The sequence below is a fragment of the Malania oleifera genome, chromosome 4 (assembly GCF_029873635.1).
Source record: "Malania oleifera isolate guangnan ecotype guangnan chromosome 4, ASM2987363v1, whole genome shotgun sequence".
NCBI lineage: Eukaryota > Viridiplantae > Streptophyta > Magnoliopsida > Santalales > Ximeniaceae > Malania > Malania oleifera.
In genome coordinates this window covers 84,394,544-84,409,221 of record NC_080420.1, presented here as the reverse complement: position 1 = coordinate 84,409,221, position 14,678 = coordinate 84,394,544, and positions in this window count along the sequence as shown.

Below are 14,678 nucleotides of genomic sequence, written 5' to 3'. Positions count from 1 at the left end.
TAGGAAAGAGGAATGGTATCTGCAATCCCTAGGATGCCTGTTACGAACCCTCCTCCGTAGTGGTATAATCTCGAGGCTATTGTGAGTACCATCCTAACTCTTCTGGCCATACTATTGACCGATGTTGGGCCTTTAAGCATAAAGTGCAATCATTAAGAGCTGCGGGATGGTTAGCTTTCGACAACAAGCAACTAGAAGTCTAGGGGAATCCTCTACCCAATCACGGGGAAGGAAGTGGTTAACATATCTAGAAGATTCCTGAATCAATGGTTTTATTCGTCGACAGTAGAGGCTAAAATACTAGATTAGCAAGCTTTTGACTATCCAATCCCCTTTATATGATGTTTAATTTTCCTTATTGTTATTTTCCTTTTGTAATCCATTGACACCCTTGTCTCAGAAGTTTTTATTTCATCAATAAAATGAATTATGAATTTTCAAATATCACTTGCATCATAAAGTCAATTGCCAAAATTTGTTTGCTTGTGTTTTATGCAAGAATAGGGAAAAGAACAATTCCAATACTCATAAGCTTGAAATTGATGTTAATCTTGAAAAATCAAGTCAAGAGGTGGAAGTGGAGGAAGACGAAATAATTGTCCTTGCCCTATGAATTCAGATTGTCGTGAAGAAATATTGTACTCTCGAAGGAGTTCGATGAAGTGGCCGTGCTGTTCTGACAATTTCATGTCAGTTCATTCCTCATGTTTTAATCAAATGATAGACGACCATCTTTGGCTAATCAGTTTTCCCATAAAAGGAACCAAACAATGATTTATCATTTGTTAACCAAGTTGAGCTTGAATGTTAAAACCATTTTTTTTTTCTTTCTTAAAAGTCAGTTCACCAAAATTTTAATTTGGGTTTGGGTCCCCTAGTGTTTGACAAGTCATTTAAGACAATGATCATTGCTTAAAGGATGGCAGGCCATTTTTCCGCTACCAAAAGAAGTTCAAAAGAAAAGTTAGTCCCTTGCTATCCTTTTTGAGCATGGAAAATTCAATTCTTGATTACCCCTTAAAGGATCACACCCCACACTAGGCCAGTTTTAAAAATATTAGTCCCAAATGAAGTATAAATCAAAATGGAGTAAAGATTCCTTCGTGAAAGGAAAAGCAAAAGAAGCAGTAAAGGCAGAAGATACAAAAGGTGGGGGGGGGGGGGAAGAAGGAAAAATAAAGAAATAAATAAGGGACATACTTCATATGTGATCTTTGACCAATTTACCTTTGATAAGATCGATAATTTCGAGCCTTATTTAACCCTTTTCATCTTTAACCTATACCCTCCACATTATAGTCCAAATAAAAGTCCTAACTAGATTGGTAGATATTATTGTCTCTAAATGAATTGTCAGACTCATTGTTGTGTCTGAACTACGTAATGACCTGATCTTGAAAAAGTACCTAGACAAGTTATTTAAATGACAAGTTCGGTCAATATCTTGCAAAGTGCCTCAATTCTAATTGGGGGCATAAAACGTCATTATGGGATGAGATTTTTTAGCCTTAGTTTCCCTTTTATTCTGAAAACATGTACCCCTAAGCATACGTTTTGTCTCGAGTCTTAAAGACCATCTTGAGATCAAAACATGAATTGAACTTGACTAAACTAAATGCAACAGTTAAATGAGAGATTTCCAATGGTTTCACAGCAGAATAAAATAGAAGTGGAGAAGTGGCCCTTGATAAAACTAGGGCAATTGGTAAAAGGAAAGAATCAGTCATTCAATTTGATACATTAACATCAACGTCATATGGCTTTTGAATACTGGTATGAATTTTCCCTATAATAGCATTGAAACATGGTAAAACATTTATTTTGTGCGGATGACCTTTTGATTTAGCAAGTTGATGTTATAATTTCATAATCATTCATCATTTCAAAAAAAAAAAAAAAAAAAAAAACCTTCTTACTTTTCAAAGCATTAAAAGAGGATGGATAGTCAAAGGGTTTCAAAGTTACCAGTATGTTTCCTATAAAGAAGGTCCCCATTGGGAAGGTGCAATATAGATAGAATAAGTCATAAAACAGTCTAACTGAGGTAGATGTCATGTCAGGTTTCAGAGATCTATTTATTCAAGAAATTAAAAAAAAAAAAACATGGCAGTAAGTAGTTATAGACTCATTAACTGGGGTAGATTTCATGTCAAGCTTCATTGGAACCCATTCAGGCATCTTCTTGTCAGATTGAAATTTGAAAATAGGGTCAAAATAAAAAATGGGGTTATTGATCATAGGCGTGCTAGGAGAAAAGATTCATGCATTTCATGCATTACCATACATTTCATGCATTGCATAGAAAAATAAATGAATACATATAGCAACATATCCTTGCACTCTAACATCACAAGTTAGCAACATGCATACTTATTACAACATACCCCTACATTCTAACATCACAAGTTAGCAACATGCATACATGTAGCAACATATCACTTCATTCTGGCATCACGAGTAGCAACATGCATACATATAGCAATAGTGCACCCTTCACACTTGTCTGATTGAATAAGCTTTTGAATGATCATTTGGCATCCTTGACTGAGCAATTCTTGTTGTGCTAATGTCTAAAACAGGGGCAGTCGACCCTAGGCATACATTGATTTACTTGGAAATTGGGGCAGCTAACCTCAGGAACACATTGATTTATTTTGAAATTTGGGGCTGCAAATCGTAGGGAAAAATGGATTCATTCATCGAAAGTAAGACCCTACACCCAAGTGCATTTCCCCAATAGAGTAACCATTTTCCAAACTTTGCTTTCATACCTTATTACTGCTTGAAGTGGCTTGGATCATTGTATCTGCTACGGCTCGAATTCTTACATTCAAAGCAAGCCACCTTTGTGTTGTATGACTCGGCTCATCGTATCCGCTATGACTCAGATTCTTACATTCGAAGTAAACCATCATTGTGTCATGTGGTTCAGATCCTCGTATCCTCTATGGCTCGGATTCTTACATTCAAAGCAAGCCACCATCGTATCCTATGGCTCAAATCATCGTATCCACAACGGCTCGGATTCTTACATTCGTAGCAAGCTATCATTGTGTTGCGTGGCTTGGATCATTGTATCCGCTATGGCTCGGATTCTTAGATTGACAGCAAGCCATCACTGTGTCTTGTGGCTCAAATCATCGTATCTGCTATGGCTCGGATTCTTACATTTGAAGCAAGTCACCATTGTGTCGTGTGGCTCGGATCATCATATCCACTACGGCTCGGATTCTTACATTCGAAGCAAGCCACCATTATGTCCTATGGCTCAGATCATCATATCCACTATGGCTCGGATTCTTACATTTGAAGCAAGCCACCATTGTGTCGTATGGCTCGGATCATCATATCTACTATGGAATGAATTCTTACATTCACAACAAGCCATCATTCTATCTTGTGGCTCGGATCATCGTATCCGCTATGGCTCAGATTCTTACATTTGAAGCAATCCACCATTGTGTCGTATGGCTCGAATCATTGTATCCGCTATGGCTCGGATTCTTACATTCGCAGAAAGCCATCATTGTGTCCTGTGGCGCGAATCATCGTATCTGCTACGACTCAGATTCTTACATTCAAAGCAAGCCACCATTGTGTCGTGTGGCTCGAATCATCGTATCCGCTATGGCTTGGATTCTTACATTCAAAGCAAGCCACCATTGTGTCATATGGTTTGGATCATTGTATCCGCTACGACTTGGATTCTTACATTCACAGCAAGCTATCATTATGTCGTATGACTTGGATCATCGTATCTGCTATGACTCAGATTCTTACATTCAAAGCAAGCCATCATTGTGTCATGTGGCTTGGATCCTAATATCTGCCTCGACCTGGATTCTTGCATTCGGTGCAAATCATACCTGGTTGGCAAAAGCAAAGAATATTTGATTAACTGGAAAGCCATAGGTAGTTGTATGGTCTACCTAAAATAGGGGTCTTTTATCTTTATAGGCTTGTTGCTACAAATAACCTATGAGAGTTTCTACTATTACATTGAAGCAACAAAGCCTACAAAGAGGGGCAGTTGTAGACACCCCAATTTTAACCAAGCCAGAAGACCCTTGGTACTAAAAAGTTGAACTTGTATTCCCGGAAATGGGAGGATCTGATTGAATCCCGATCTATTTCAAAATTGAGTCCAAGTATTTTTAAAATTGAGTCCCTGTATTTTTAATTTGAGTTTCAGCATCCGATTGAGTCCTGATTGTTCCGGTCATATTGAAGTCTAGGCTATTTGAATAAAATCGAGTCCTGGTCATTTAAAAATTGAGTCCTTTGGATTTTTAAATTGGAGTTGTTTAATTCTTAAAATGAGTCTTTTAATTTTTAATGAATCTTTCTATGTTTAAATGGAGTCTCTTAATTCTTAAAGTTTTTCATTGAGTCTTTAAATTGGGTCTTTTAATTTTTAGATGGAGTCTTTCGAATTGAGGCTTAAATTGAGTCTTTTAAATTTTAAAAATGGAGTTCATTCGATTTGGTATTTTATTGAGTCGTTTTTATTTTAGATTGAGTCTGGGTCCTTTTATTTACGGGGATTTAAGTTTATTTTAACTGGACTTCTCTTTTATTGGGCCAAAGGAATTTGCATGGGCTCACGGGTGCCTGCAGCCCACCCACACTTAGGATATCATAGGGTTTTATTTTGGGTGCTTTTGGCTTATAAAAACCCACATAGCAAGACAGCCATAGGATCCCGCCGGGGGGGGGGGGGGGGGAGGGGGTGGGGGGGGAGACCCTAGGTTCAACTTCTCTTCCTCCCCCAACTCTCTCCTCCTCTCTCAGATATCTTCTTTCTCACACTTTCTCCCTCTCCATTCATGGCAGCCGGCCACCCTCACCCTCCATCTTCATACACCTTTCACAGCCTGCGGTCACCACACTTTCCTTCTGCACGACCAGCCCCCACCGCAAGCTTTTTCCTCTGTTTTAGCAGAACATAACCCAACCTTTTTCCCCAACTCACAGTCGTTGAAGGCACGGCCACAGGAGTTCCAATACCCACGCACCACCACGGCTCTGGCCTCAGCTCTGACATCTGGTCCTCACGATCATTCGACCTATAGTAGCTACAACAACCATAGGAGATCCACTACCAACGCACCACCACGGCTCCAGCCTTAACTCCGGCGACCCATACTCTGTCCCTGCACCCCCTGGTGAGTTCCCTGGGCTCGCATGCACAACACACATACGCCATACACACACACTGAACGCACACACATCACACACACTTTATCACATATATGCACGTTCACCCATGTGTATTTTTTTTTTTCGGTATTCACCGTGTGGTATTAAATAGTCATTATTATTATTGTAGAATTTTTGGGTTTGTTTTAATATCTAAATTTTGTTTGTATTTGTGTATATATTAAATCATTAATATTTGAAAAAAAATTTATTGTTGTTGTATCTTTAAATATTCATGTTGTAGGTTTTTATTATTGTTATAGCTATTTTAAATGTTCGATTTTCATATTTAGGGTTGTTTTTATTATTGTTGTATGTTTAATGCTTGTGTATTTAGGGTAGTTTTTATTGTTGTACTTATTTAATTAAAAGCGTTGTTGTTTGATATTTACATATGTAGGCCTTTTGTTATTGTATGTCATACTTAATGTTCACATTAGGGTCATATTCAATATTAGTATTTAGGGTAGTTTTTATTGTTGTACTTATTTAATTAAAAGCGTTGTTGTTTGATATTTACATATTTAGGCCTTTTGTTATTGTATGTCATACTTAATGTTCACATTAGGGTCATATTCAATATTAGTATTTAGGGTTTTTGCCATAACTAAAGTTTATATATAGTGTTATTATTATTGTTCATATTTAGTGTTTACTTCATATCTAACATATTAAATTTTAGGGTTGTACATCAATTTTTGATTCAATTTTTTTTTCTTTTTGGGATCACTATAGTTGTCCCCCATACCCCCCCACTAGTGACGCTGTCCCAGACTCCCGTGTCTCGAAGGGGAACGTCTTTTGTCTTCATAGTACCAATGCGATTTACCATTTTGACCTCATCTGAGCCATACTGTCACAACCCGAAATTTCTACTTTTCTTTTCCTGATACCATAACTTCATAATCCATTTAATATATATATATATATATATATATATATATATATATATGCAGCGGAATCATAAACATCAAATTCAGAATATAATACCAAAGTTCTAGTACTATCATATATACATAAGTCACTCTCCAAAATGTTACCACAATCCCAGGTGTACAGAAGATCTCTACATACAAAACAAATCCACTAGCACTTACTTTCAATATACTAACTATGCCCTGCCATGGGGCTCTAAGCTCGATCCTCTCGATGTCCTGAAATATGGGAATAAATATCGGGGTGAGACACCTCTCTATAATACGGGATAGGTTATTATTAGTGTGTGGCAACATGAGTTTTAATATATTAAAACACATCCATTTAATCATTAATTTCAACATGAGTTTTAATATATTAAAACATATATATTGATAACACTTACTTTTCTCAAAACATGTTCAGTTTCAATAAAATGCATATGTAAATAAACCAACATATATTCATAAAGAACTTTCCCCGCAGGGTTTTCCTAGCTAACGTCATGCTTCCCCCCATGACAGCGTTGCGCGGCCCGAAGGCTAGACTTAATCGAGGCTGGTCACCACCAGGCTAAGTCAACTTCAATATATGTTTGTAGTACGATTGGCCTACCGCAACTAGTCTAGACCCAGGGTGGTCAACATCTCTCCGTAGGCCCAATCGACTATCAATCACCAACACTAGCATACCAGATCAGTGTGGTTGCACGCACTCCTTTTATTCTGTAGCTACGGTGCCGTGCTCTATACATCAATAGTCCACTAGGGTTCTTAATTCATATTGTTAGCTTTACTATAATCCCTAGAGGGGGGTGAATTGGTAATTTAAAAAATTAATCTCCTAGTTCAATCAATTAGCAGTAGTATTACACAAACCTAAGGTTAATCTAGTGCGAATAAAATAAATCAATGTATATTCAACGGAAATTAAACTGCACAAGTAATCTAATTAAGCATGTACAATAAAGTAGTATAGAGAGATGACACTAGATATGTTATCGAGGTTCGGCAAACTGCCTACGTCCCTGCCTTGGCTCACAAGCACAAGGATTACACTAAGACTCATTTCACGGGTGGAGTGGCACCTAAATACAAATAGGTCAATTAGCATAGGGTTTGACCTCAACCATTATAACCAATCCTTCTAGACTGGATTAACGCTGCCTCAGGCCACTTCTGGAATACAACAGAATCACAATACAATTTCTGTACAAATATAATTCTTCTAAATTAAGCAAATTTGCACCGGTAATAATCAAAGCACACTAGTAATGTAAGAACAATAAGCTCAATGGTGTATATGTGCAATCAACACTCAAAGAAATGTTTATCTCAAATATAAGCACAAAAGTGTATCTACAAGCTAATCTTTGAAACTATGTATAGATAAAAATCTCAATCACATTTTAGGGTTTCAAAGATTTATACCAAGAGTAATAACAATATCTCAAAAATATTTTCTCAACATCAAAGCACAAAGAGATATTCATATATAAGCTTGTAAAAGGATTTTTGCACACACAAAAATGTGAGCTAAGGTGTCTTGCAATATGAATGCTAAGACCCACAAGCTCTAAGTTTTCCCACACAAAAGATTTATTAAATTAAATTTGGGGGGAAAACTAAGCTCAACCTTCAATCCAAAAATCAAATATACAATAACAAAAAGAGGGTTTTAGCGACAACCAACAATGAATAAAACACTCACAAAGCTTGATTTCTCAAAGGAATGGTAGTATATAATTGTATAGGGTTTGTATGAAGAAATAGGGTTTAAGAAATTTCAGAATTTTTACTTAATCAATTTTGCCAATTGCTTGCTAATCAAGGCAAATGAGCCCCTATATATAGACTTGCACTATTTTATAACCATTGGAGATACATAGGGAATTATTAAATTTATTTTAAAAATGTTTAGGAAAATTAACCCTGTTTTATCCCTCTTAACCACGGTAAAAAATTGTTCAACTCGAGAGTTTCGGGCGCCTGACCTGTGGTTCGCTCGCCCAAATAGACACATGAGAAAAAGTACGTTCTTCATGTTCGGGTGCCTTAGGAAAAGGACGGTTTATTGAACCCAGGCGATTTTCAAAAAGTCTGCAATTCGGTCGCTCGGTATCAAGTTCAGTTTACTAAACTTGAACATTCAGTAGCCCGAGGTTGTTTTGAACATGAAAGTTCGAACTGCCGAGTTGGTGATAAGGTAAGCGTGCGAGTTTGGTTGACCGAGGACGGTGAACTCCTTTCAGTCGCCTGAAGTTAGGTCAACTATTTGACCTTTCAACGGTTTAGTCGACCGAGGTGTTTTGAATGCTAGAGTTTGGTTGCCTGAAACCTTACTAATTTAGCCCTTTGGGTCCTGATTCAAGTCAATTGATTCCCTAGATAGTATATGTGAATTAGGGGAATGTCTTACGTGTAAGTGCAAGGACCTAAGGTCATTCTAAGGTCTTTGAGCTTATTGTTTCTATATGCATGATATGTAGCAAATATTACAGACCCAAATTAAATATAATATAAATTACAATGAATGAATCCTCTAGGTCTTTATTCTTCAAGTCTTCATATGCCATCAAAAGATCTTGCTAATATGAACCTGCACACAGACTTGATAGACATTAAATACCTGAATATTTGTCATAATCAAAATCAGGTATGACCTATAAGGTCAACATTCTCCCCCTTTTTGATGATGACGAATACATCATGCAAAAGTGGGTACAGCCTTGAAAGGCTCCCCTTGTCAATATGCATAATGATAAGTTTAAAGATTTGAAGTTCAAACATTTTTCAACAAGTACCCAAAGTACCCAATTTTGCCTTTTCTCCCCCTTTTGGCAACAACAAAAAGGGCTACTATAAATAGAAGGCATGTAAGCAAGGCATTGAGTATGAATCATTTGTATGCAAGATATGATTGAAAAAAAAAAAATTAGAAATTTCGGTAGCATGTCATTTGAAATTAGAGCATTTTCTCAAAAATACCTTATAGAAATGACCTAATTGAGTTTTAGATTAACAATTTATCCACAACTACCAACTTAAACAGTTCAGTATGATCAAGAAGAAAAACATAAATATAACTATCAACATGCAAGAGATATGATAGCCATGCATTTACAAAACACATACAAACTCATAAAGTATAAAGCAATGATAGATTTAAAGTTTAGATCCTTATGTTTTCTATGTTAAGAAGCTCCCCCCTGAGTTAATGCATTCTATCAAATTTCTAGGAGGCATCTATACTATGCATTAGACCTAGCTCACGTCTAATCTGTATGAACCTATCTTCTGAAGGGTTTTGGTGAAAATATCAGCCCACTGCTCATTTGTGCACACAAACTCAAGTGCCACATCCCCTTTCTGCACTTGATCACGAATGAAATGATGTCTAATCTCAATATGTTTGGTTCGTGAGTGTGAGATAGACTTTTTAGATATGTTGATTGTACTAGTATTATCACATTTAATAGGAACCGTATCATAGTGCAATCCAAAATTCATAAGTTATTGTTTCATATAGAGAGTTTGGGCACAACAACCTCTAGCTAGAATATATTCTGCTTCGGTTGTGGATAAGGCAACTGAATTATATTTCTTGCCTAACCAAAAAACCAGAGATTGTCGTAAATAGTGACAAGTACCACTAGTACTCTTCCTATCTACCTTGTTACAAGCAAAATCAGCATTAGTATAACTAACAATCTCAAATGTCGTATGCTTAGAGTACCATAAACCTAATTCTATAGTTCCAACTAGGTACCTAAAAATTCTTTTGACTGCTAGTAGATGAGACTCCTTAGGAGCAACCTGAAACCTAGCACACATACACACACTAAATATGATATCAGGACTATTAGTTGTAAGGTATAGGAGGCTACCAATCATGCCATGATATAATTTCACATCAACAGGGATGCCTTGCTTATCTTTATCAAGTTTGGTGGAAGAACTCAGAGGAGTACTAAGAATTTTACCATCTTCCATATTAAATTTCTTCAGCAAATCCCTAACATATTTAGATTGGCAAATGAAAGTCTCATATTTAGCCTGTTTAATTTGAGGTCCTAAGAAGAAACTCAGTTCACTCATCATGCTCATTTCAAATTCACTTTGCATGCATTTGGCAGACGTATTACACAAATCATCATTAGTTGCTCCAAAAATAATATCAACATAAATTTGAACAATGAGCATATCATCATGTTTAGATTTGATGGAAAGTGTCACGTCAATTTTGCCTCTAAAGAAACCATTTTCTAATAGAAAACCACTAAGCCTTTTATAACAAGCTCTAGGAGCTTGTTTCAATCTATACAAGGCTTTTGACAACCGGTATACATGATCAGGATACTTATGATCTTCAAACCCGGGAGTTTGTTTTACATACACTTTTTAATTTATACAACCATTTAAGAATGCACTTTTAACATCCATTTGATACAATTTAAAAGTTCTTAAAAGCGACATAAGCAAGCAACATACGAATGACTTCCATTCTAGCTACAGGAGCATAGGTTTCTTTAAAGTCTATCCCTTCTTCCTAATTATTTCCCTAGGCAACTAGTCTAGTTTTATTTTGAGTTACTACCTCATTCTCATCTTTCTTGTTTCTATATACCCATTTAGTTCCAACGATAGTATGATTAGTAGGCCTAAGAACTAGGGTCTAAACTTTGCTTCTTTCAAATTGGTTAAGCTCTTCCTACATAGACATTACCCAAGATTCATCCTCTATGGCTTCCTTAATGTTTTTGGGCTCTTCCTGAGATAAGAATGCAAAATGACTAACTAAATTTCTTAAGGAAAATCGGGTGTCTACACCATGTGAAGGTTCACCTATAACTTTATCTAAAGGGTGGTTCCTAATGAATTTCCAATCCCTAGGCAGCTCTTGAACCTCACTTTCAACTTTATCATTTTCAATTGATTTATCATTTGCTTTTGAAATGATATCCACATTATTTTCAATAGATAACTTATCTAAACCTTTTCTAATATCAATATCATCTTCATCATATCTTTTAGAAAATGGATTAGATTCATCAAACGCAACATGAATAGATTCAATAACAGTTAATGTTCTCTTATTAAATACTTTTGTTGTTTTACTGTTAAGAGAATAACCTAGGAAAATACTTTCATCAGATTTAGAGTCAAATTTCTCTAGGTGCTCATTATATCAAAGTACAAAACATTTACAACCAAAGACATGAAAGTAGGAAATATTAGGTCTATGGTTGTTCCACAATTCATAAGGAGTCTATTAAGGGAAGGCCTAATTATTACTCTATTCATGATATAACATGCAATATTCATAGCTTCTACCCAGAAATATTTGGGTAATTTGTGTTCATTTAACATTGTCCTACCCATCTTTTGCAAGGACCTATTCTTTCTTTCTTCAACTCTGTTTTGTTGTGGGGTCCTAGATGTAGAAAAATTATGTGAAATGCCCTCTAGGTCACAATAGTTTTCTATGCCATCATTTTTGAATTCAGTCCCCCTATCACTTCTTATATGTGTGATTTTGTAGCCTTTTTTCGTTTTGAATTCTTCTACATAGTTTAGTGAATAATTCATATGATTCATTTTTATGAGAGAGAAACAGCACCCATGTGAACTTAGAATAATCATCCACAATAACAAAGGCATACAATTTTCCACCTAGACTTTGAACTTGATTAGGACCAAATAAATCTAAGTGTAGCATTTCAAGTGGTCTAGTGGTGGATATGAATTTATTTTTATTAAAACTTGATTTAGTTTGCTTACCTATTTGACATGCATAACAAATTTTATCTTTCACAAAATGCATTTTGGCAAGCCTTTGACTAAATCCTTTTTCACAAGTTTTGACAACAAATCCATGCTTGCATGTCCTAAACGTCTATGACATAACCAGCTAGCTTCATTTATTTCAGAAAAACATGTAACTTGTTGAGAAGTTAAATAATCAAAACTTGTAATGTATACATTTTCATGATGTTAAGCAGTAAAAAGCACTTTATTATCAGATTTACTTTCAACAATGCATTTATCATTTTCAAAAGATATTTTATACCCTTTATTACACAATTGGCTGATACTCAACAAATTATGTTTCAAACCATCAACAAGCAGTACATTTTCAATAACCAGGGAAGGTTCTTTACCTACGCCAATGATTCTCCCCTTTGCATTGTCTCCGAATGTCATGTATCCTCCATCTTTGGGAGTGATGGATGTGAACTTAGCCTTGTCACCGATCATATGTCGTGAGCACTCGCTATCTAGGTACTACTTGTCCTTGGAAGAGGACGATCTCAAGCACACCTGCAAGAAAATCTAAGTAACTAACGCTGGTCCCCAAATTCTTTTGGGTCCATAGGGGTTAGTGCCTGGATCACCATTGACTCTCCACACCTTTTTAACTTTTACATGTCTATTTCTAAGTGGGCAGTCAAATTGAATATGACCAATTTGTTTACATTTAAAACAAATCAATCGACACCGAGCATCTTTAAGTTGAATTTGGGATTTTGATTCTCGAGTAAAATGTCTCAAATACAGATTAGGTCTTCTCACATTTTCAATACCATTAAATCCAAGACCTTCTTGGCTAAGAGAGTTTCTTTGGGCTCCAAGTAGTTTTTCAAAATTGCATTGGCCCTTAGTAAATTTAAAAACAATTTTGGAGCTATCCTCTAATTTTCTCTCAAGCTCGGCAATTTTCAAATCTTTTTCTTTAAGAATCAAGGCATGAGAGTTCTTTGTAATTTCAAATTGTTTTGACCAATTTTCACATTTTTATTTCAAAACATCATGCTCCTTGGTCATTTTGTTTAACAATTTAGATACACGAATATATTCATATTGTAATTCTTTAAAAGTAGGCATGCTATGAGAATCACAAATCATCATCAGAATAATACGAGGATAAGGAACAAGAAGACAATACCTCATCATCCTGTGCCATCAGGCACAAGTTTGCAATCTCAGAGTAGTTGCAATCTAAATCTAAATCGCTGCTGTTTTTTCTATGCCACGAGGTACTTGCTTTCATGGATTTCTTCTTTTTCCTAAACTCCGTTTTCAGCAACGGGCAATCAAGTTTGATACTCCTGACTTTGTTACAATTATAACACGTGGGAGCGTTCGATTTTTCTTTTCTTATACTAGGCTCTCCCTTCTCAGATACTAAATCCCTAAACTTTCTGTATGGCCTACTATTCTTCTTGAAGAACCTGTTGAATTTCCTAGTAAGCATAGCTATGTCATTTCTAGATTCAGGTTCACTGCACTCACTAGAAGTATTAGTGGATGTTTTTAAGGCAGTTACTTTCTTCATTCTATTGTGCTCATTTAGTCTCTCATTAATAGTTAACTCATAGGTGATAAGTGAACCTATCAATTCAACTAAAGACATAGCCTTAAGGTCTCTACCCTCAGATATGGTCGTAGCCTTTGCTTCCCAAGCAAGAGGCAAACCCCTAAGAAATTTCCTAATAATCTCATACGTAGGATAGGTCTTACCTAATGCATGCAGTGAATTAATGATGTGTGTGAATCTAGTGTACATGCTTTGTATGGACTCACCAGTGTTCATCCTAAATGCTTCATACTCACTAGTCAACATATCAATCCTACTATTCTTCACATCTCTAATACCCTCAAAGGTGACCTTTAATCTATCCCATATTTCTTTAGCAGAAGAACATGTCATAACTCTATTAAATTCATTAACATCAAGTCTATAGTAAATATTATTCATGGAAGCAGCATTTAAACTAATAGTTTTCATATCCTCATCAGTATACTCATCTTTTTTTTTAGGAACTTTAGTTTCACCTACAATTTTCATGGGAACATAGTTTCCCTTAGAGACAACTCTCCACAGCTTCCAGTCAATATTTTGGAGATAAATATGCATCCTCTGTTTTCAAAAGGTGTAAGTGACACCACTGAAAACTGGAGATTGTGTGGAAAAGGGTTCCTTAGGGAAAGGGGTTACAGTGTTATGAGCCATCTAGATCTTTTTCAAAATAACTATTAAGTATAAGCCACTAGTCTCTGATACCATTTGTTAGCTTTACCGTAATCCCAAGAGGGGGTGAATTAGTATTTTTAAAAATTAATCCCCTAGGTCAATCAACTAGCAGCAGTATTACACAAACCTAAGGTCAATATAGTGCGGATAAAATAAATCAATGTATATTAAGTGGAAATTAAACTGTACAAGCAATCTAATTAAGCATGCACAATAAAGTAGTAAGGAGAGATGACACTAGATATGTTATCGAGGTTCGAAAAATTGCCTACGTCCCTGCCATGGCTCACAAGTACAAGGATTACACTAAGGCTCATTTCACGGGTGGAGCAACACCTAAATATAACCAGGCTAATTAGCGCAGGGTTGACCTCAACCTTTACAACCAAACCTTCCGGGCTGGATTAATGCCCCCTCAGGCCACGCTTGGAATACAACAAAATCACAATACAATTTCTGTACAAATATTATACTTCTTAATTAAGCAGATTCAAAGCACACCAGTAATGTACGAACAATAAGGTCAATAG